We start from the raw sequence: 24,942 nt of genomic DNA, 5'->3' as shown, positions 1-24,942 counted from the left end.
CACACACACACACACACACACACACACACACACACACCTCAACCTGTTTCTAGACTTAATTCATTGTTCCTAAACCACACACACTCAGGCTTGGACAAAGGGGTTCCATCCTACGTACGCAGAGGGACAGGTGATACTTAGTCAACTCCCTCCATTCAGGACCTCTACATAATCTTCAAATATTCATAGAACATCAGAATTTCGTTGGGATAAAAGTGATTCTAAAGATTGAGGGTAGTAGGGTTGTGTAGGGAGGAAGAGACAAGTAAAGAAAAAGGTGGGCAGAGTAGGAGAGAGAGAAAGTGTGGGTTAGAAATGGGGGGGAATGTAGAGGGGGTAGAATGAGGGGAGGAGAGAACGAGGGGAGTAGGGGAAGGGAGGGAGCGAGACGTAAGGCAGAGAGAGTGGGGGAGCGAGTCAGAGAGAGGGATGGAAGAGAGGAAACAGCTCCTCTCCCGTTAAAGGATGTCAAGTCTTCAGCTGAGAGCCGTTGAGGAGCACTGATCCATCCATCCTTCCTGCTCGTCCAGATGAATCTCACCACTGCTACTCCACAGCCTCGGCAAAGCCTTGTAGGTATGTACCCCTCTGCTCTACTCTCTCCGCTCTACTCTCTCCTCTCTCGTCTCTCCTCTCTACTATCTCCGCTCTACTCTCTCCGCTCTACTCTCTCCTCTCTACTCTCTCCTCTCTACTCTCTCCGCTCTATTCTCTCCACTGTACTCTCTCCGCTCTACTCTCTCCTCTCTACTCTCTCCTCTCTACTCTCTCCACTCTATTCTCTCCACTGTACTCTCTCTGCTCTACTCTCTCTGCAGTGTTCCCACCGTGTCTCTCAGCTGTCCTGACTGCCTACACTTAGCTCAGATCAGACGGGCTCTTGTGTGCTTAGCTCTATAGCGAGGGAGTGACAAACTCTACAGAGTACAAAGCAGGCTAGTCAATGGCAGGTTTGAGGAATGTGTGTGTGTGCACACACACGCGGTGTGTGTGTGTGTGTGTGTGTGTGTGTGTGTGTGTGTGTGTGTGTAGGAAAGAAAAGCTGCTTTATGCAACCTGGAGTATTGTGCAACTATTATGTCTACATCTGCATGAACCCAAAAAATGTGCTGTTGATAGTGACCCAAGTGAAGAAACTGTGTGTGTGTGTGTGTGTGTGTGTGTGTGTGTGTGTGTGTGTGTGTGTGTGTGTGTGTGTGTGTGTGTGTGTGTGTGTGTTTGTCCGCGTGTGCAAGTGTGTCATAAAGGAAAGTTTGCGCTTTTTTAGGAGACAATTTGAGTCAGCTAATAAAAGAGAGCAGATTGTCTGTACTTTCTGCATTACCTCAACAACAAAGGAAACAGGTTTTACAGGATGTTTACAGGAGTTTTACAGGAGGTTCACAGTAGGTTTTGTTGGTGTCTGCATCATTTTCAGCTATTGTGTTGGGTTGCGTTCCAGAGAGACATGGTAAGTTGGAACATTACGTCAGCGGTGTCTCTGCATCTCTAAGCCAAGAGAGAATTGATTTGACTTGTAACTGATATGCTTGTTGGTTTATAACCTGTGTGATTGGGGATATATTTTGTGTACATTTTAATACGAACAGGATGAATGCTGCTATATCTAATACTAAACATATACTACTAAATAGTCCACGTGGTTGTTGCCTTCGTGGTCTTAGGTAAAATATATTGATAGATTTCATATAAAGTTGGTCGAGCAGTGACAAAAACATTTGTAAAAAAAAATATTAACCAATGTACATATTTGCGGAGTGAGGCTATTCACATAGCTAGCTCATTGACATTAACCGTCCTCCTGCGTCCAGGTTGCTAACCTCCCATGTTGTTCTATCTAAGGGTGGGTGAATTTACGTACATGTATGCTCTATTCATCAGCTCTATTTGTATTCATCAGCTCCAGCTAAATGTTCAAGAAAATCCTTGTGGCGGTTTCCAAATGGACTTTGATTGTACTTTGTGAAAGAAATACAATAATTATCATAGCAGTTTGTTCATGTTGTGACAATATTGCAGTAGTTCAAGTTCCTATATCACAGTGAGAAATATTAAATGCAACTCTTATTTTAATATAGTCATGATACCTTTCTATCAGTCGTTATGGAAACTGTTCTACAAGCGGTCAAATAATTTGCCAACACAATCCCACAGTCATCATAAGGCACAGTGTAATTCAGCGGGTGGACAAAACATCAAAATCTCATAGTTTCCCTTTGAAATTCGACGTATTATGGATGAAAGTCTATTTTTTAAGCATTAATTCTGCGTGGGTACATGGGTTAATTCCGTGTGGTTACAGAGTTAAAACAGAAACAACTCTAAGGTTAATAGTTTAGGCATTACTTCTGAGTGGTTAAGGTTAGGGCTATGGTTTGGGGCAGGCTTAAAACAAAATAATAAAACACAATGCCCTGTTTCCATCAACTATCATCAAGTATTCTCACGGCTTTAGAGCATTGTGACGCAGTGGTCTAAGCAGCACGCTCCGGCTCTGAGCATGGTGAGTTTGTGCCCACTGCTGGGCGAGCGCAGAGGAAGGCAGATATCCACGCTCTCAGGACCTTTTCACATCCATGTCTATTTCTAGTGATCAGGCTGGGACAAAACCACCTCATTAGTCCTGTAAAGGTCATGTAAACACTGAGGAATATGTTGAATATAGCTGTACGGAAAGGAATCAATACACATATTTGAAGTTCAGAAGAGAGGCAAGAGCACTGAAGATGCCAGTGCCTTGGGAGAGTATTATATATAGTGCTATAAAGGCCTTATCACATGAGTTACTGCTGGAACATAATGAGAAACAAATTCTAAATCTAATTCTTTTAGAGGTATACTAAAACAGTGGAAAGTTTAATATGCATATGTAGGATTTTGTGTCATTTTGTATCAGGCTCACATGTGGCTTATGTTTGTGTGAGTGTGTGTAATGAGTTTGTATTTAGGTATGTGTTTGTAGTGTGTGTGTATATGTGTGTGTGTATTTAGGTGTGTGTTTGTAGTGTGTGTGTATATGTGTGTGTGTATTTAGGTGTGTGTTTGCTCAATCTGTCACATCTGTTTCACTGCCCGTCTCTCGTAATGTGATCATGGGTAACTGTGGGTCCCTTGAGAAAGGTTTTCCTCGCTCTCTGTAGACAGCTCTCTTCATTAGCGCCAGTAGGAAGTGGCTAACGTTATTCTGAAGATAGGCTGTATCGATCTCCAACCTCTCTCTCTGGGAGCATTGGACGATACAGCTGCTGATCTGAAAGCAGCTTTTCAGTAATTCTCGATTTAACATCTTAACAAACCAAGTGTCATATATTGTATTAATGAGTTAAGATTCTTTTAACACACTGATCAATTGGTAAGTTTAAAGATTAGGACTGGGGTAGGGAGAGATTATCCTAGACATGTACTTAGGGATAACTTCCACCTGGGGTATATTTCTCAGAGCTGGTCCTAGATCTGTATTTAGGGATAACTTCCACCTGGGGTGTATTCCTCAGAGCTGATCCTAGGTCTGTACTTATTTTTAGTAAACCTTGTATACTACTGTAGCCCCACCTTCCCCCGCCTTGCCCTGCCTTTATTTGTCCAACTCGGGAGATCATCAGATTTACTCATACTACTTGGAACACAGGCCTGCACACCCAGTAGCTCTTCAGGACTTGTCATATGGAGAAACTCACCACATCGTAGAACCCACCTGGGTGACAGCCATTTTGTGCCAGAACTCTCACCACATATCCACTGTCACAGTGAAGTGGTTATGCTAATGTGACACTGGAGACCAGGTTACATGGCCACGATGGAGTGAGGGGCCAGGTTTGGAATTTAACCAGGACACGGATTAACAACGCTCTTGCGATAAGAGCGTTGTTAAGAACTTGCACTTGTCTTGTTTTCCATGAGCATTTCCAGTCGTAGATAAACTACATTTAATACTACCAGCATGGTTACCATAGCACTGTTGCAATGCCCTCTTTTTGAATAGGTCAAATGTGTTTTACAGCTCTCTGCTTTGCTTCTGAGTGAATGGGACTGTGCAGTCAATATTACATGGGTGATCTGGTGACCACAAGTTGGTGAGCACTCCCTGTGAAAGATACGTTTTGACATGCAAAGCACACTCAAGGTGCTGTCAGAAACAATGAAAGAGCCATTTTGCATCGAGACCCATGATTTGTCCTTGAATTTCTCTTGAGAATGTAAGACATTCATCTAACTTCACATACAAGGCTGAAAATGGTGCATCGTATTACTTTAGCGAGCCAGGCCCAGGGGAAATAATTAGCTTATTCAATTATATGATCATAAATTGAAAATTAAATTTTGATGAACTAACTAGACTTACTGAAATTATTTGGTCACTGGAACAAAATCAGCAGAGGGTGTTCTCATACTGTAGGTTGTTTTCATTGGGTGTTCTCATAGGGTGTTCTCACAGAGTGTTCTCACAGGGTGTTCTCACAGGGTGTTCTCACAGGATGTTCTCACAGGGTGTTCTCACAGGGTGTTCTCATAGGGTGTTCTCATAGGGTGTTCTCATAGGATGTTCTCATAGGATGTTCTCATAGGATGTTCTCACAGGGTGTTCTCATAGGATGTTCTCATAGGGTGTTCTCATAGGGTGTTCTCATAGGGTGTTCTCATAGGGTGTTCTCACAGGATGTTCTCATAGAGTATTCTCACAGGGTATTCTCATAGAATGTTCTCATAGGGTGTTCTCATAGGGTGTTCTCATAGGGTGTTCTCATAGGATGTTCTCATAGGGTGTTCTCATAGGGTGTTCTCATAGGGTGTTCTCATAGGATTTTCTCATAGGGTGTTCTCATAGGATTTTCTCAAAGGGTGTTCTCATAGGATGTTCTCATAGGATGTTCTCATAGGGTGTTCTCATAGGATGTTCTCATAGGATGTTCTCATAGGGTGTTCTCATAGGATGTTCTCATAGGGTGTTCTCATAGGGTGTTCTCATAGGATGTTCTCATAGGGTGTTCTCATAGGATGTTCTCACAGGGTGTTCTCATAGGATGTTCTCATAGGGTGTTCTCATAGGGTGTTCTCATAGGGTGTTCTCATAGGGTGTTCTCACAGGATGTTCTCATAGAGTATTCTCACAGGGTATTCTCATAGAATGTTCTCATAGGGTGTTCTCATAGGGTGTTCTCATAGGATGTTCTCATAGGGTGTTCTCATAGGGTGTTCTCATAGGGTGTTCTCATAGGATTTTCTCATAGGGTGTTCTCATAGGATTTTCTCAAAGGGTGTTCACATAGGATGTTCTCATAGGATGTTCTCATAGGGTGTTCTCATAGGATATTCTCAACTAAAACCTTGATTTGTTTCTAGGCTTGTCAAATTAGATTGACCTCTTATTTCTGTTCAGTCTTTGTGAAGCAATTCCAACCAACACCACAACTGATGGTTACAACAATGGGAAATATGTGTTTCTATGTACGTAGTCCATAACAATAATTTGCCAATGTGTATGTTATGAGGTATGACACGAGATATAAAGAGAGCATGAGAACGTACTGAGTATAAAATAAAATGAAGTCATGCAGAGGCTACAGTTAATGAGGTTTACAGGTTTATAAATGTCTGATAGTGTGTTATATTGATTACACCCCTTGGCCTGGATAATGTCAGTCTAATCCACTGTAATAACTGATTGTATTGATATTACTAATTTGCCTGATTTCCAGATTGTATTTGACAATAAACCTTAATTTAATAGGATTATAATAGATGTATTCTTTTAATCTTCATGTTTTTTTTGTAGATGTTGTCATCATAGTTTGGGTTGGTTAGAATTACAAATTAAGTCAGAGAACTATTTAAATTCTAGGTTGAAATTTGTGCAAAATTGACTGCAATAGAGAGCAATAGTAATGGCGTCTTTTTGTAGGGACTAACTCTAACTGTAGGCATGACTTGTTGGTCAAAGCCTATGGGGAAATGAATGGAGTTGTTCTAGGGTTTTTGGATAAACACTGAAAATAAGGTCTGTGGTTATACGTTTTTGTTCTATGAGATAATCTTCATCAGTTAAAGTCACCGATTTTTTTAGCATTTATGTAATCAAAAAAAGCACATAAAGGCTTCATAATTCATAAAGGTCATGTTAACTGACTGATATGATCTCATAGAACAAAACGTAGAAGATCTCCTAAGCCTGTGTTTACCACAGACCTTATTTTTGACGTTTATCGTGAAACCTTATTCTTTACTCATTAATTTCCCCCGTAGGATTGGCTGAATGAACCTGAGGTTACTTATTTCTGTTTTTTAGGATTACAAGTCGGCACGCTCTAATAACCAATCACTGCAAATAAAAATGTACATTTACTCTTTCAAACCAATTCATGTTCAAATAAGCCAACTTTTCCCCATATTTATTGAATTTAATTGCTAGATATTCTGAAGTTGAAAGGGCATAAAGAAGTAAATGAAATATAATATAATATATTTCGATGTGGATCTGAATAATATCACTGATATTAACTAAACCGAAATGATTTACAAGCAACTAGTTTTCCTGCTTTTTCTTTACTGTGTTTAAATACAGCAATGACCCCACGCAACTACGGTAATTCGTTATCGTAAAAACTTGTTGATTAGTTCTTTGTGACAATATGATGGAAGAGTAAATGAACAAGGCACTTGTCACGGCTGTACTGTTTCTATTACTCTGTTTGGCACAGTGGGGTGTCTACATAGAGGTTGTTCACTTGTGTTTGATGTTTCATCACAGACTCAAACTGCTTCATGCGTAGCTGTGCATGCCCGCGGGTGGGACTGAACGTATGTGTTCGTATGTGTTTCGTATGTGTTTTGTATGTGTTTTATATGTGTGTGGGGTGCTGCAGAGAGAGAGAGAGAGTGTTTGGAGATCAATGTGAGCAGCTGTTCTCTCCTCACTTCAAACGCCGCCTGTGTTGTTGGTGCGGCTGGGCTTCCGACAGCCTTCGCAGGGGGATCAAAGGGTAACGAGACAGGCAGCGCACACATGCCCGACAGCCCCATGAATATTGATACGGCTTGGGAGAGAGATGGAGGCAGAGTGTCTTCAATCGCTCATCAACCTCCACTGATGAACAGGAGAGGGGGGTCGTGGGTAGGTGGGTAGGGGGTGGTGGTGGGGGCTGAGGTATGGGACAACATAGCTCCATTTGGCCGACAGACTGACACACCCTTAACTTGGGCAGTCGAGTTAATCGAGGTGAGGGATATATTAATTCCTCCTTCCTGTTTACCCTTTAAAATGGAGTCTTCTTATCTGTCCTATGTGACGTCCATTCTAACACAGAAAATGACAGTTTGATTACCCAGACTCCTCCAGGGCAGGTACTTTAACCTGAGCTATGTTGCATATTAGCCTTGTTAAATGGCAGACAGACAGACACTGGAGGGTGGACAAGCGTGGAGGTGGGGAGACTGGTGTGAGCATCAGGCTAAGCCCCACTGGAGGCAGGTCGTTTGTGGGGGCGGCTGTGGTGGATGGGGGTGCCTCAATCTTGGTACTCCGGTCGTAAATCAAGCTACCTCTCCGGGCTGTTATCGTCAGTCTCAGGCCCCAGGATGGCTTGTTCTGTGGACTGCGACCGAGGGCGAGGCGGATGCGGCGGTTGTCACAGTGGTTATCGATCGTCTGGGATGAGTGTTGCCATGGGATTCCTGTCCTGGCTCGGTCACTGACATATCTCCTATCTAGAGCCTAGTCGACACAGTCTAACGAATGCAAAGACACGAATACATTACAGACACGGGTCCGAGTGCTCACTCAGTTTAATTACGACATCAATCAAACATCAACCAAACACTTTTTTGACTTGCATCTTAATTAACTTAACTTAACTTGATAGCCCAAGTTGCCAAAATCATTTTTCAGAAGAACTGACACTGATGTTAGACCACCAGGATCTGGAATATTTTGTAGTTATTTGCAAGTCGAGGAGTTAAGGCTCATTGGAGGAAACCTTCCAGATGGTCGAGGTGACTTGGATTGCCTACGTTGGTGTCAAGTGAAACATCTACTCGATCAAGCGGATATGAACTCAAACAAAGTCCCCCTCTTCAACAGCCATTTAACCCATCCTCCTGTTAGGCATCATCAGAACCTCCTCATTCTTTGCTCTCCAGCAGACAAGTTCAGGAGCATCACCTCATGTTGGGTATCTCTGACTGACAGAATAGTTTCTGAAACTCTACCTTTACCGCTGACAAGAGCTTTGCCACTCGGGGAGGCAGACCCTGAAAGCGTTAGAAAGCAATTTCCCTCTAATCAGGTTCACTACAAAGCCCTCACATCCAACCACCCTGGTATACCGCCATTGTTGCCGCTGTTCTGTTCCTCTAGGCTCCTATTGTTTTTTTAATGAGCGTTGCATGGTGCAGACTGTCGATTGAAGTTATCAGAGTTTTTTTTTCTCCCATTGCCTTTATGTTCACCGTTCTTTGAAGATGGGGATTAATGCCGGTGATTGACTTCATATAAAAACCGTGTTTCGCTGGATAGCGAGATCCCAGCAAGTCTTATCAAAATGACACACTGTTGAAGTCAATCGCTACAGTGATGCACTTCATAGCTGAAGATATTCCTGTTGTTGTTGGTCTCTGGGCTGTGGTGTTGACAGAGCACCACCTGATACTCTTGGAAACAAAAGTACTATCTAGAAGCTAAAAGAGTTATTCAGGTGTCCCTATAGGAGAACCCTTTAAAGAACCTTTTTTGGTTCTAGACAGAACCTTTTTGGTTCTGGGACAGGTATAACCCTTTTGGGTTCCAAGTAGAACCCTTTCCAAAGAGGGTTCTACATGGAACCCAAAAGGGTTCTCCTATGGGGACAGCCGAATATCCCTTTTGGAACCCTTTTTTCTAAGAGTGCCACTGAGCCAGTGTCAAGTTGGTTTTAGGTTGGATGTTGAAGACTTCCCTGTGGCTCAGTTGGTAGAGCATGGTGTTTGCAACGCCAGCATGGTGTGTGCAACGCCAGGGTTGTGGGTTTGATTCCCACGGGGGACCAGTACAAAAAAACAACAACAACAAAAATATGTATGAAATGAAATGTATGTATTCACTACTGTAAGTCGCTCTGGATAAGAGTGTCTGCTAAATGACTCAAATGTAAATGGAAGACCTCTATTGGTCATGTCATAAAAAAATGAAAAAGTGAAGAGAGAGAGAGTGAAGTTAATCCTTCATTAATGTATTCTTTATGATTGTCCTTCCAGGTGGAGGAGACGAGGAGCTGCTCTGTGCCATGAAGACGAAGGTGAAAACGTTCTCCTTCCCCAGGCTGAGTGGAGTGCACTGCATACAAAGGTGTGCCATTCGCCCTTCTGTCAAATTCCCTAATCTCGTTGATGACTAGCTTCAGCCAGGATTGTAAGGTGTCATTATGATGACTCCAGCCGATGTGTTACACAGCTACTACTGTGGGGCCTTTAACACTTCATTAAGGTGTGTGACTGACAGGTTCCCAATGGGATTATAAAGCAGGGTTATCTGTGATCACCTGTTGGCCTGGGTTAGAGTGCATTACTGGGATGCCTCCTTTCCGTGGGTGTGATGTCACCACTTGTTCCATGCTGTATTGTTTTGCGATTCCTTCCCCCCTGTTGCTCATTGGCCAGACTGCACTGCTAGTGTAAAATGTCACCCGTAGTGTGTTACTGAGACGGCCGTTGGCTGAGTGACACTGTGATATTTACCAAACCATTGCAGCAGTAGATATCACAAGATAGTGCTCTGATTCACTGGCAGATGGATGGAAGAGCTTCACTTAGTGCTCCCTATGGTGCTCCCTCTCCTCATCTGCATGGGTTTCAGACCTCTCTCTCTCTCTCTCCCTCTCTCTCTCTCTCTCTCTCTCGGTCTCTCTTCCCTTGTCTTCAGTAGTGCCAGTTGCTCTCTACGATCGACAGGCTCGCCGCCCCATTCTCGGTTTGTGTCGCAAATGTTAATTAAACCCTCTGATTAGCTTTCCTCGCTAAAAGGGTGAATTAAATCAGACACGGAATGGCAAATGATTCCTGGCATTAGCATAATTGTGTTTTTGAAGTGTAAAGATCTAGGCATTAGGATGCCGGCAGCAGGCGTTGTGCAGTGATTTGTTGTGTTTCTTCTGAGGCCCCAGGGGATTGTGGGATGGCTAGGTGACACAGGTACGGTGCACTCTGACCCTGCAGGGGTCTTTAACGAGACCTGTTCTGAGACCTGTGTGTGTTTGTGTGTGTGCGCGCTCTACAGTAGGTGACTAAAGCCCCATACATATATGTCAAGTTGTATTGTTAGGACTGATGTTGTTTTGCTTCAATATCCAATGACATTGTTGGTGGACAGCTTGCAGGGTATGCTGTCTGAATGCAGTCAACACCCCTGATATAGCATAAACATTCTAAGTGAACTTGCACTGCGGTTTGCATCCACCTGGTAATTGATTGTTGTGCGCTTGAAAGAGGACGTGAAGTAGCAAGTAGCCAACAGCAGGGAGAAAAATAGAGAGATTGGTTTGTGAATAACGATCTGTGTGTTTGTGTGTGAGTGTCACAGGAGGTTGGCTTAATTGGGAAGGATGGGCTCGTGGTAATGGCTGGAGCGGAAGTGGTGGAATGGTATCAAATACATTAAACACACTGGTTTCCATGTGTTTGATGCTATTCCATTCACTCCATTCCAGCCATTATTATGAGCAATCCTCCTTTCAGCAGCCTCTTGTGGTGTGCATGGTGAGTGTGTGTGTGTGTGTGTGTGTGTGTGTGTGTGTGTGTGTGTGTGTGTGTGTGTGTGTGTGTGTGTGTGTGTGTGTGTGTGTGTGTGTGTGAGCAACACAAGACTGACTTCTCTGCTCTTTTTGGAATCCTGACATTCATTTGGTCAGTGTTCCCCACTGTTAGATTGATGGCAGGAGTGCTCTAACAACAGAGAAACCAAGGGCAACGCCACAGAGCTGCAACTCCACTCTGAGAAAAGCAAACAGCACAGGACAGAGACTGAAAAAAGGTCAGAGAGGTCCAATAAAGACGACAGATGGAGAAAGTCAGCTGAGACGATAGAGAAGATTGGAGTGTGAAGACAAAAAATGAATCAAAGAACTAAACGAGCTGAAATGCAACATACAGTACATGGAAATGCAGAAACACATTAACAAAATGGAACACGTTCATGTCCAAATCCATTCGCACCACTGACATTATAAGCACCGTAACAGCTGATCTGTATGACAACAAGACTCCTCTAACACATGAACCCCCACACACATAATATACGGTGTCTTCAGAAAGTATTCACACCCCTTCACTTTTTCCACATTTTGTTGTGTTACAGCCTGAATTTAAATTGAGATGTTTCATCACTGGTCTACACACAATACCTTGTCATTTCAAAGTGTAATTATGTTTTTCAAAATGTTTACAAATTTGTAAAAAATTCAAAGCTGAAGTGTCTTCAGTCAATAAGTATTAAACCACTTTGTTATGGTAAGCCTAAATAAGTAACAATTTGCTTAACAAGCCACATAATAAGTTGCATGGACTCATTCTGTGTGCAATAATAGTGTTTACATGATTTTTTAATGACTACCTCATCTCTGTACCTCACACATACAATTATCTGTAAGTTCCCTCATTCGAGCAGTGAATTTCAAAAACAGATTCAACCACAAAGACCAGGGAGGTTTTCCAATGCCTCGCAAAGAAGGACACCTACTGGTAGATGGCATCACCAAAAAAAGCAGATGTTGAATATCCTTTTAAGCGTGGTGAAGTTATTAATTAGACTTTGGATGTTGTATCAATACACCCAGTCACTGCAAAGATACGGGGTTCCTTCCTAATTCAGTTGCCAGAGAAGAAGGAAACCACTCATGGATTTCACCATGAGGCCAATGGTGACTTTAAAATAGTAACAATGGCTGTGAAAGGAGAAAACTGAGGATGAATCAACAACATTATAGTTACTCCACAATACTAACCTAATTGACAGACTGAAAATATGGAAGCCTGTACAGAATAAAACATATTCCAAAACATGCATCATGTTTGCAATAAGGCACTAAAGTAAAACTGTAAAAAATGTGGCAAAGAAATGAACTTTCTGTCCTGAATACAAAGTGTTAGGTTTGGGGTAAATTCAACACAACACATCACTGAGTACCACTCATCATATTTTCAAGCATGGTGGTGGCTGCATCATGTTATGGGTATGCTTGTCATCGGCAAGTACTTGGATGTGTTTTTATTATAAAAATAAATGGAATAGAGCTAAACACAGGCAAAATTCTAGAGGAAAACCTGGTTCAGTCTGCTTTTCACCAGACAGGACAATAATCTAAAACACAAGGCCAAATATACACTGGTTGCTTACCAAGACAAAATTGAATGTTGCTGAGTGGCCAGTTACAGTTTTAACTTAAATTGGCTTGAAAATCTATGGCAAGACTTGAAAATGGCTGTCTGGCAATGATCAACAGCCAGCTTGACAGAGCTTGAAGAAGTTTTATAAGAATAATGTGCAAATATTGCACTATCCAGGTGTGCAAAGCCCTTAGACTTAGAGACTTACTCAGAAAGACTCACAGCTGTAATCGCTGCCAAAGGCGATTCTTACATGTACAGTATTGACTCAGGGGGTTGAATACTCATCTAATCAAGACACAGCATATTAGTGTTTTATTTTTCATTCCACTTTGACATTAGTGACAAAAAATGACAACTAAATCCATTATAATCCCACATTGTAACACAACAAAATTTGGAAAAAGTAAAGAGGTGTGAATACTTTCTGAAGGCACTGTATGCTTTCTGACATTTTCTCACTATACACACACACACAACACACGCAAGCATACATCTCCCCGAGGCCTGATTGAGTGTAAGTGTCTGCGCTGCTGGTCAAGGTCAGCTGATAATGGGAGTGATTGAGAACGGGGAGCAACAGTCTCAGGTAATGAGATTTACGACCCTGAGCCCCCCTCCACCTCCCCCTGACCACCTTCCACCTCCCCCTGTCCACCCTCCTCTCCCACTAATATGATTTATGGCTCTAATACAAGTCTACGCTCCACAGATAGAGGCTTCACTGCACACATTACCACTGAGGGAAACTCATCCTTCCACAATGTGTGGGAGACCAGAGAAACAACTCTACCAGAGGAAGAACTAGGTAAGAGCTGGCGTGGTGCTATATCCAAAGCCACACTGCGTAGCCTCTCTACCCTATGTTAACTACCAGTATACCACACAGGAAGAGCTTGCCACCAGGATACTACACAAGTAGAACACCGACATTGATATTTGCAATATCCCAAGTGTTTGGTGACCACATAATGTCAGCACATCTCGAGTTTGCTTTTATAGTGTATACTGTAGCATACATAGTCATAATTTAACAACGGCATACTGCTGTTACTGCCAGGCTATACCAGATCGCATTAGACATCAAAAGGACGTGTCCAGATTTACCTAAACATTGACGCACATTCTAGGTTGTTACTTTTTTTTAATCTCATACACATAAAATAGTACATTCTTTGTCTATTCTGCTTTTGTTAACAGAGGCTTCTGGAAACCAAGCGACAGCGAAACAGTCAGATAGCATCCCACTAGTTGTAATGCTAATATTTACTGTGGCTCAAAACACCAACTGTACGTGTTCAAAATGAAGGTGAGTGGGATTTGGCTTCTTGTTCTGTTGTTTGCACTGAGCCGGTCTCCAGGCTCGTTGTTTTAACATAGGAAATGAGACCCTGTTATAAGCTCCTCTAAGCCGAGGTTGGCAGTTATTGACGTACCTTGTCCTTGGCTGGAGGTTTATTTTGTTGATTTTCCCTCTGCCAATCAGAAAAGTCGCAAGTAGCAGTCACTTTGAACAGCCTGTTAATCTATAATCTCATATCACAACACCCTGGCAGGGAGTGGGTGGAGGGGGCACTGCATCGAAAGCAAACAATAGCTGATGGTGTAGCGTAGCCTATGACTGTTGATGTTATGTGAGATGTGGTGACTGTTGATGTTATGTGAGATGTGGTGACTGTTGATGTTATATGAGATGTGGTGACTGTTGATGTTATGTGTGATGTGGTGACTGTTGATGTTATGTGAGATGTGGTGACTGTTGATGTTATGTGAGATGTGGTGACTGTTGATGTTATGTGAGATGTGGTGACTGTTGATGTTATATGAGATGTGGTGACTGTTGATGTTATGTGTAATGTGGTGACTGTTGATGTTATGTGAGATGTGGTGACTGTTGATGTTATGTGAGATGTGGTGACTGTTGATGTTATGTGAGATGTGGTGACTGTTGATGTTATGTGTGATGTGGTGACTGTTGATGTTATGTGAGATGTGGTGACTGTTGATGTTATGTGAGATGTGGTGACTGTTGATGTTATGTGAGATGTGGTGACTGTTGATGTTATGTGAGATGTGGTGACTGTTGATGTTATGTGAGATGTGGTGACTGTTGATGTTATGTGAGATGTGGTGACTGTTGATGTTATGTGTGATGTGGTGACTGTTGATGTTATGTGAGATGTGGTGACTGTTGATGTTATGTGAGATGTGGTGACTGTTGATGTTATGTGAGATGTGGTGACTGTTGATGTTATGTGTGATGTGGTGACTGTTGATGTTATGTGAGATGTGGTGACTGTTGATGTTATGTGAGATGTGGTGACTGTTGATGTTATGTGAGATGTGGTGACTGTTGATGTTATGTGAGATGTGGTGACTGTTGATGTTATGTGAGATGTGGTGACTGTTGATGTTATGTGTGATGTGGTGACTGTTGATGTTATGTGAGATGTGGTGACTGTTGATGTTATGTGAGATGTGGTGACTGTTGATGTTATGTGAGATGTGGTGACTGTTGATGTTATGTGAGATGTGGTGACTGTTGATGTTATGTGAGATGTGGTGACTGTTGATGTTATGTGAGATGTGGTGACTGTTGATGTTATGTGAGATGTGGTGACTGTTGATGTTATGTGTGATGTGGTGACTGTTGATGTTATGTGAGATGTGGTGACTGTTGATGTTATGTGAGATGTGGTGACTGTTGATGTTATGTGAGATGTGGTGACTGTTGATGTTATATGAGATGTGGTGACTGTTGATGTTATGTGTAATGTGGTGACTGTTGATGTTATGTGAGATGTGGTGACTGTTGATGTTATGTGTGATGTGGTGACTGTTGATGTTATGTGACATGTGGTGACTGTTGATGTTATATGAGATGTGGTGACTGTTGATGTTATGTGAGATGTGGTGACTGTTGATGTTATGTGAGATGTGGTGACTGTTGATGTTATGTGAGATGTGGTGACTGTTGATGTTATGTGAGATGTGGTGACTGTTGATGTTATGTGAGATGTGGTGACTGTTGATGTTATGTGAGATGTGGTGACTGTTGATGTTATGTGTAATGTGGTGACTGTTGATGTTATGTGAGATGTGGTGACTGTTGATGTTATGTGTGATGTGGTGACTGTTGATGTTATGTGAGATGTGGTGACTGTTGATGTTATGTGAGATGTGGTGACTGTTGATGTTATGTGAGATGTGGTGACTGTTGATGTTATGTGAGATGTGGTGACTGTTGATGTTATGTGAGATGTGGTGACTGTTGATGTTTTGTGAGATGTGGTGACTGTTGATGTTATGTGAGATGTGGTGACTGTTGATGTTATGTGAGATGTGGTGACTGTTGATGTTATGTGAGATGTGGTGACTGTTGATGTTATGTGAGATGTGGTGACTGTTGATGTTATGTGAGATGTGGTGACTGTTGATGTTATGTGAGATGTGGTGACTGTTGATGTTATGTGAGATGTGGTGGACTCTCAGCTGGTCATCTTTTGGTATGTCAGAAGCATGTTGGTCTGTTGGTAATTTTACTGCTGACCAGACCTGGGTTTAAATACTATTTAGGGTATTTCAATTACTTTAAGACCTCTGGAAGTAAGCATTTAGATATTTTTATTTGAAAAGTAGTTGAATAATGAAATGTTTTTGGAAATTCTCAAGTACACTAACTCAACTACACTCCCATGCATTTAACCCAAGTATTTTCAAAATAGTATTTTAAATAAGTCTTTGAAAATACTTTAAAATACTTCCAATAGAAGTAGTGGATTCGGGTCACATTATTTGTAAATACTCAAACACACAGAAAATACGTTTTTAAATAACAAAACAAGTAGTTGAACCCAGGTCTACTGCTGACTTTTTAAGAGAATAAACCACAATCAAACTGTAACTATGCATTTACATGGTCGTTCTATAGACAGCTACAGTTTAGTTATACATTGTTACACATTAATACCTGTTTGCATCATGCATCCTTTTCCAAGGACTTACAAATTAACTCACAATCGTAATTACACTCAACATGGTCTGAGGGACACTTATTGTAAAGTGGGACCAGCTTAGACAGAGACAGTCCGAAATTGGCCAAAACACATTTTTCTTTGAAATAGGACCTCCATGATTTTTTAAATGTAATAAACACTTTCTTCTCATTTCCAGAGTCACGGGCCTATAGCGGGGGAAGGCTAGAGGCAGATAAAAATAGAATTATTGAGACAAAAAAAAAGTGGAGGACCAACCTCCAGTCTCGATGGGAGCTTTTAAAGGCAGTACATGTATGTCACTCCTGTCTGTCTCTAAGGGCTTCATTAGGAGAGCACCATGTCTCCTCTCTGTGAGTCCTTGTAAGGTATCTGCAAGCCTCTACCTGGCTTTGGGAGCCCCCGTGCTCTGGACTGTTTAAACCAGCTTTAGAGCCCCCATGACATAGAGGGGGACAATTTCTGCTAGTTTTATTGTCTCTAGTGAGGGAAATTCATTCATGGGAGGTATTGCTATTGCTAAAATATCTGCCTCTGTTTGGACTAACATCCAGCTAGGTATTTGTCACAATCATTTGAATTATTCAACTCTGTGAAAAGGAACTACTAACTTGGACAATAGGTCTACCGATTATGACCAGATTGTCTGTACAAAATCCACTCCATCACCAAAATGAATTGTAGAGAATAGATTTTGGGGCAGTGTTTGAAAGAATGAATAAATGGGGTTACATGTTATAAGCGATGAAGAGCATGATCCCATTCATGATACCAGACTGGAGACGTGCTAATATCTCCAAGGAGTTACAATGGTGTTAAGTTGAAAGGGCAGTATTAATTCTCTGTACAATATATTGCTGTGGCTGCTTTGATGCTCATACTCGACTGGTTAGAGAGAAACTCCCATCATCTCACATTGACTGCAGGGTACTTGATGCTGCCATGTGTCAGAACGGCTGAGGATGCGCTGTAGTTGATTTGCCACCTGTCAGCATCAAACGTCGAGAGGAAAGCCAGTAACCTCACACAACTCCCTGTTGAGGTACAGAGTATGTTCTTCTTATGCTGGAGAAATGAGCGTTTGGATATTTCAGTCATCTAAAGAATGTTCACTGCGCTGGTATCGGTTCAAACGTACTATTATTGAGTCTGTGCATGGTGCATGTATTGCTCTGCTTCGAATATTACACCCACATTTGTTGAGGTGTTACGATCATAATCAGCACCAGTCTTAAAGCTTTTCATTGAACTTAACAATAAACGTGGACAGTCCCTGAACCAGTAACTATTTCACTAACCGAGCCATCATGTTAGCTTCACACAGATCCCAGTACAGCTTGAGTTTGGACCGGAACGAGGCCCAACAGACGGGAGAGAAACGACTAGTTGGATGCCTCAGTCGGAGGCAGCAGCATGTTAGAGTGGAAATGGATTAGCCGTGGTACAATGGGAGTCTTAGGCGTGTCTTAGGCGTCTGCGCTACAGCCTGCCTGTGTCACCCGGGCTGCTAGACTCATTTGTGCCCAGCGGTGCATGCACCAGCCAACTCACACACTGTTTTTCTAATTGCCACAGTTTCACTGTCGGCATCAGCCAAAGCTCAGATTTACCCTACGGCGTCTCGATCTTATTCTGTCTGTGATGTGAACAAAATGTTTCTTCTTGAAAATGGCACCTTTGCCAAACATTGCTCCTTATTCCATCAGAACGGAAATTATTATGGGGATATCACAAAAATGACTTGACATGAGAGAAGCTTTTTATGTTGTATACTAGAATGATAATGTCTCTTTCACCTAAACCCTTACATACACTGCCATGTCTCTTTCACCTAAACCCTTACATACACTGCCATGTCTCTTTCACCTAAACCTTTACATACACTGCCATGTCTCTTTCACCTAAACCTTTACATACACTGTCATGTCTCTTTCACCTAAACCCTTACATACACTGCCATGTCTCTTTCACCTAAACCCTTACATACACTGTCATGTCTCTTTCACCTAAACCCTTACATACACTGCCATGTCTCTTTCACCTAAACCCTTACATACACTGCCATGTCTCTTTCACCTAAACCCTTACATACACTGCCATGTCTCTTTCACCTAAACCCTTACATACACTGCCATGTCTCTTTCACCTAAACCCTTACATACACTGCCATGTCTCTTTCACCTAAACCCTTACATACACTGCCATGTCTCTTTCACCTAAACCCTTACATACACTGCCATGTCTCTTTCACCTAAACCCTTACATACACTGCCATGTCTCTTTCACCTAAACCCTTACATACACTGTCATGTCTCTTTCACCTAAACCCTTACATACACTGCCATGTCTCTTTCACCTAAACCCTTACATACACTGTCATGTCTCTTTCACTGAAACCAATTTGCACCTGCTCTACCACTGGAACTGAACAGCACATAATTTATTATACATTACTTGCAAACTAATGCATGTTGCAAATTGCTATATAATACCTACATTGTACTTAGTTACAGCTTATACACAATCTAGCAGTTACTTATACACAAGCTGATCCTGGATTTTCAGCCAGTGAGAACTTCTCCTAATCATCATCAGTTTCTATTTAAGCAATAAGGCCCGAGGGGGTGTGGTATATGGCCAATATACCACGGCCATGGGCTGTTCTTAGGAACGACGCAACGCAGTGCCTGGACACAACCCTTAGCCGTGGTATGTTGGCCATATACCACAAACCCCTGAGGTGCTTTATTGCTATTATAAACTGGTCACCAATGTAATTAGAGCAGTAAAAATAAATGTTTTGTCATACCCGTGGTATACTGTCTGATATACCACGGCTGTCAGCCAATCAGCATTCAGGACTCGACCCACCCAGTTTATAATCTTAAATATGTCATGACAGTCAACTGTTTGTCATTAATCATCATCAGCAAAGAACATAAAGACAGACGAGAAACCAAACATGCTGTCATCATCAATCAGGCACAGGTTTCTATGTGACAGTCTTAACATATTGCCATAGTCAGGTAGGGACAGGCAGACAAATGGCCATGCAAACATGCTGTCAGCAGCAACCAGAGAATGAGATCCAAATCTGCTCGCATCCTCCCTTTGAGATAGATGGTAGGATAATAGCACTTGCTAGATAACGTGTTCTGAATTTATATGGAAGGGATTGTAGAGTATACAGTTTTTATGATAAAGATAAGAGATGTCTTACTGTCTTTGATAATGGGTCTCTTCTGTTTTTGTTATGGAGGTAGACTGATGTTCATATTCTACTATGGACGGTGCGTGGTACAGACTGACATCGACTGGAGCAGAACAGGCCCCGAGGACCATTCAGCTCTACCATTGGTGTGTCATCATGTGTGTGTCTGTGTGCATCAATACTGAAACCATTAGTCTGTATTCATCCACCTACTGCATCATCTTAACTCATTTTAACTGTGAAGAAGGTTTGATTAGGCTATGTTTAGACAGGCAGCCAATTCTTATCTTTTAATCATTAATTTGTCTTTTGACAAATCAGATCAGCTCTGAAAAATATCTGATGTGAAAAGATCTGATGTTATTGGTCAAAAGACCAATTAGTGTAAAAAATATCAGAATTTGTCTGCCTGTGTAAACACAGCCTAAGTATCCACCTTTTCCTGGTGGATCTGTGCTTACTTAAAAAAAAACATATTTTTCAGTAGATTGTAAAGTTTTAAAATATTCAACTTTGAATTGTGTTCTTGTTGCTGCATGAAATTAGATATTCTAATCAAGTAAAGTTGTTAATTGTCTAATCTCTGAAAGTCATTGGATAATATGGTGCTTAAAACATTTAAAATATTCCATTTATAATGAAAAATACTCAAGAGAATGCTTCATAAATATACAAAATCCTATTTCCTCCCTATTACATGCCTCCCAAAAGACCTTGCAATGTCAACCCTTTGTGAGTCTGTGTGATGAATTTGTTTGCTGGCTGCTCGAAGGCAACCAGGTTTGTATTGTAAGGCGGACGTAATCTCTAGATCACCTTGCTTGGATCAAGGACTACAACTAAGGGAAATGTGCAAAATAGAGGTGTTCAGAGCTGTTGTGTGTGTGTGTGTGTGTGCGTGTGCGTGTGCGTGTGCGTGTGTGTGCGTGTGTGCGTGTGTGGCTGAGCAGGGGGGAGCTAGCGGGAGCTGGCGGGAGTGGGAGTGTGTGGACAGCCCAGGTAAATTGTGATTGACAGGCCCTGAAGCCCTCAACAGCGAATAGATGAATAATATAATATCCTGTGGTGCCAGCCCCCATCCAGAGCTTGGAATGAGACACATAGCCTTCTGAGCTCTGACAGATTCTGAGAATGATTCTCTGTGTGTGTGTGTGTGTGTGTGTGTGTGTGTGTGTGTGTGTGTGTGTGTGTGTGTGTGTGTGTGTGTGTGTGTGTGTGTGTGTGTGTGTGTGTGTGTGTGTGTGTGTGTGTGTGTGTGTGTGTGTGTGTGTGTGTGTGTGTGTGTGTGTTTTCTCATTTTGCGACCAATCTATATCTTTGAGACACCCAAACACATACCTTGGCTCAACCTACCCAGGGTTGGGGCTGTTAAAGACAAGTGTCTTAAGCTGACTGAAACCACCATCACCTTTCCAGGAAGAGGAGAGAGACTTATTATGATAGATTCTAAAAGATGTTGGCAGGCTTTACTTGGACCTTTGTGATTCCGACCACCTGAGCTAAGACCACATGGGTTCTGCTGTGTGAGATCTCTAGGAACATGGTGATGAGACGTGAGTGGGAGTCACTCCTGTCTGCAAAGCACCAATCAGGGGAGGGGGTTTCTTGGCCCTGACAGTGTAGTGTCAGTCTGGGAGGTGGTCTTTAAGGTGCTCCGTGGAGGCCCTGAGACAGAGAGACATGCCCAGAGACCTGGTACCAGATGGCTAGTAGAGCTAAGGCTTAGTGAAGAAGGAGCCACATACATACAGAGATACAGTTATATAGCCACACTGCCAAACCCATTGGCCAAATGCATTACTTACCGGTTCCCTATGGCCTGCTCACAAACTCAATTATTCAGTCACGTGCACACACATACATACACACACATACACACATATACACACACACACACACACACACACACACACACACACACACACACACACACACACACACACACACACACACACACACACACACACACACACACACACACACTGGCCATGTGTCCCTGTCTGCCAGACCTGTGAGGTTTCCCATTAGTTGGGGTGCAGTGTGCTGGAGAGGCGCGCTGGGGCGAGAGACATCAATTTGCTTCCTCTAATGCGCTCGCTGCCCCCACAAGACATATTGATTATTTTATCCCCACAAAGTGACAAACAGCATTTTCTGGGGCATAATGGAGATGGATGGTGGGTTTATGAGCAGCCCTGGGGAGAAGGTGTTGGGAGGGGGGGCACCCCTCCTTCATACTCTCCATACTCTCAAAACAAACATAGCTAACAGGGAGAGGGAGAGATGGAGGCGATGGGGTTGCTGCGGCAGAGGGAGGGGTGTAAACGGGGATGGGGGGAGGCAGATGTCGAGGAGCGATGTTCCTTCATTAGATACCTCCTCTCTGGAGAACCCCCTCGATCACCCTCCCCATGTTAATGTCCGCCTCACTGAGAGTTGCAGCTGCTTCAATATTAACTCTGCATCAACACCAGCCTTGGATAGGTTTACCTTACATCTAGCCCGGCTGCAGTGGAATTTACTTACTAAACAGCTGAAGAGTGATTGAATTTCTTTTACATTTATGTGTTGTAGGCTTTTACATTTATGTTTTTAGACTTTCAGTTGATTCATAGAACAATTTTCTTTCGACGTGATATTTTACTATTTGTAAGTCTTTTGATATTTATTTAGTCCCCGTCCTGTCAGGAGATAGTGGTGTTTTCTACACCAATCTAGTCATGCCTAGCAGTGATTACCTCAGGGAAAGGAAAAAGGAAGGGTGCATTTTAAATGTATTTACACAGAGCTCCGGCCAGGGAATGGAATGAGGATAGCAAGAAATGTTAGAGCTTTGAGACACCATGAGATCGGACATCAGGTAGCCTAGCGGTTACGAGGGTTGGGCCAGGAACTGAAAGGTCGCTGGTTTGAATGTCGGAGCAGACTAGGTGAAAAATATGCCGATGTGCCCTTGAGCAAGGCACCTAACCCTAATTTCTCCTGTAAGTCGCTCTGGATAAAAGTGTCTGCTAAAAATGACAAAAAAATGTTTTTAAAGACTCACCAACCGTGCTCTCCATCATAGATAAGACCTTCAGTTGGGATTTTGCTTCCCACTGGTTAGGTGAAAGGATGCCGTCTTTGATAATAATTCTGATAAATACTCTGCTGACAGATCATCATCACCTGAGCAAACCTTGCTTTGCTTTTTGACAGCTCTTTGAAATATTTGAATTCCCTTTCTTTCCCACTACCGTATTTTGTTTTAAGAAATGTCTTTACATTTTTTTGAATTGGTTTGTTTGACAGAACTGACTGGTTCTCCACACCAGACATTTTCTTTATTTAATTCTAATATCACAAAACTTTGCGATATTGACCTTTGACTCTCTGTCTTTTCTACTCTACCTCCTTTCCCTCTTCACATCTTAACAAATCCCCATAACTGATTTGTTCACTTTTAATTCCACAGAAAAACCCCTCCGTTTGGTTATTGGAAATGCCTTAACTGTCACTCAAAGAAATTTGCTCCCATTTGAATGATGCATAATGTTAATAGTGGAGTTAAAGAGAGATACGCCAAGAATTTGATAAGTCCCGATATAGGCTATGTTATAAACATGCATTTTATAATTGTAATTGTAGCCAATTAGGCATCCAAACCCATCCCCATGTCATTGTTGAAAATAGAACGCATGAGACTGGGTAGCATTAACCTTGTGCAGGGCTTTTTTTTGTCATTCACAGACACAAACATCTCAGATGAAAATACATCAAACAGAACAGCCCCAAACTGAAAGGAGTCTGACACACGGCAGACAGAACAGGAGAGTGAGCTTAACATATACATACTGTCACCACACAGAGCAGAGCCAAGCTGTCAGTGATCACAACAGACGCTATATGGGAGGGTTATTACTGGCCCAGTCTGATAAGTGGAATGATCTGCAGTGCTGATAAAACCGTCGGGTGGGATGGAGGGAGGAGGCGTCTGCTGGCTATTATCCTGCATCGATTTACTCCTGTCAAGGTTGGCTGGGCACGTAATGAAGTGTGGGATCTTGGGATGGCGTGCGTGCTCGCCTGCACCATATAGCTTTTTGGTGATATTGGGATTCTACGAGAGTTGGCGTCCGGGTGTGTGTGAGTGATTGTGGCCGGGAGAGGAGGGGTTTTCTGCAATCACACTTTATTGCACAAATAAAGTGTTTTCTCTTTCATCCTGTTTGATTGATTGAATGCTTGCTTGTTTTTTTGATTGATTAAAGATTGTTGCTACCTTTAGTAACAATTCAGTTGGTCAGCCCAGAATTCACTGAACGACTGCAAATGGTATGTGATTGTCCCTGTGTAGAATTTCCCCGACAGGTATAAGGTGGAACTCGCCTTCAACATCCTTTTCATTTTCTCTCTAGGCACCACTCTCCCTCTGACTTTCTCTCTCTCCCTCCCTGCATCTCTCTCTCCCTCCCTGCATCTATCTATCTCTATCGCTCTAATCCATGGCTCTACAGATTCTCTTTGTACTGCTGTCTGACAAGTCGGCTCATTCTCCAGCTCTAAGGACTGCCCCGGTGCTTGGGATAATGGGACGATACGCTGGGTGCCGTGGCGCGATAAGCCCGGAGGATGCTGGGAAACACACAGAGAGTGTCACCCAAAGTGATAAAGCTCTATTGTCTTCCGTGTCTGCAGAGCCGGGATTATGGTTTTATGGACGGCTTTAGCATTTCGCAGAGCCTTTTGGAGACCGGCATGCAGCACAGACACCATGGCCGTTCAGGCAGACAGCGTGAGCATGAGACAGACGTCTACAGCACGTTTTCACGTCTGTCTCATCCAATCGTCCTCTCTGTTTCTCGAAAGACTCGCACCCTCCAATCGTGTCATGTGTCCGTATGTATGAAATCACCTCACCCAATAGCCTTGCCTGATGACTTTTTTGCTCAGGAAGCTCTCATCCAATAGCTTTAGTGAGAAATACACAATGGCATCTATGCCGTTATCCAGTTATCCATCTCTGTCTCGCGGTCTTTGATGCTATGGCGCAACAATCACGCTATGATATTGATCTAGCCAGGGGACAATTTATCAAACTATTTTCTTTCAGTAATACCACCCAAACCTTCTGTTTGCTCCAACACTATAGGAACTGTTCAATTTGCAAATAAGTGCTATTGTGTGGCTCCAATACCCAAGTGACTTTTTCTTCTGTTCTCTGGCTTGCAGAAAGGTGTGGTTCAGCACCAGAGGTAGCTAAAGTTCTATTGAGTATGCACCCCAAAGGAGCCTGATAGTGTACTTTCTCTTCCTCTATTGCAAGAGCAAAGCATTTCCTCTTGAAATGTATCTGGTTGTTTAGATAGAGAACAGACCAGGGTAAGAGGATATGTAATATACATCTAT

At 42.5% G+C, this 24,942-nt stretch overlaps 1 long non-coding RNA gene across 2 annotated transcripts in view; it reads left to right on the top strand.

Annotated features, from left to right (window-relative positions):
- Positions 1 to 393: 393 nt before the first annotated feature.
- The window catches only part of LOC106609520 (uncharacterized), a 34,958-nt gene continuing 10,409 nt past the window's right edge, over positions 394 to 24,942 (top strand). Inside the window, exons 1-3 of one of the 2 annotated variants that reach the window (XR_001329709.1) lie at positions 394 to 576; positions 9,226 to 9,316; positions 19,603 to 19,700. This is a non-coding gene — a long non-coding RNA (uncharacterized lncRNA). Of the gene's footprint in view, positions 577 to 9,225; positions 9,317 to 12,776; positions 13,157 to 13,548; positions 13,658 to 19,602; positions 19,701 to 24,942 lie in introns of those variants that run through there. The other variant, XR_006770665.1, reaches the window with a different exon arrangement.

This window comes from Salmo salar, chromosome ssa07 (genome assembly GCF_905237065.1).
Source record: "Salmo salar chromosome ssa07, Ssal_v3.1, whole genome shotgun sequence".
Classification (NCBI taxonomy): domain Eukaryota; kingdom Metazoa; phylum Chordata; class Actinopteri; order Salmoniformes; family Salmonidae; genus Salmo; species Salmo salar.
The sequence above is the reverse complement of the archived record's forward strand: the minus strand, read 5'-3'. Positions and strand labels throughout refer to the sequence as shown.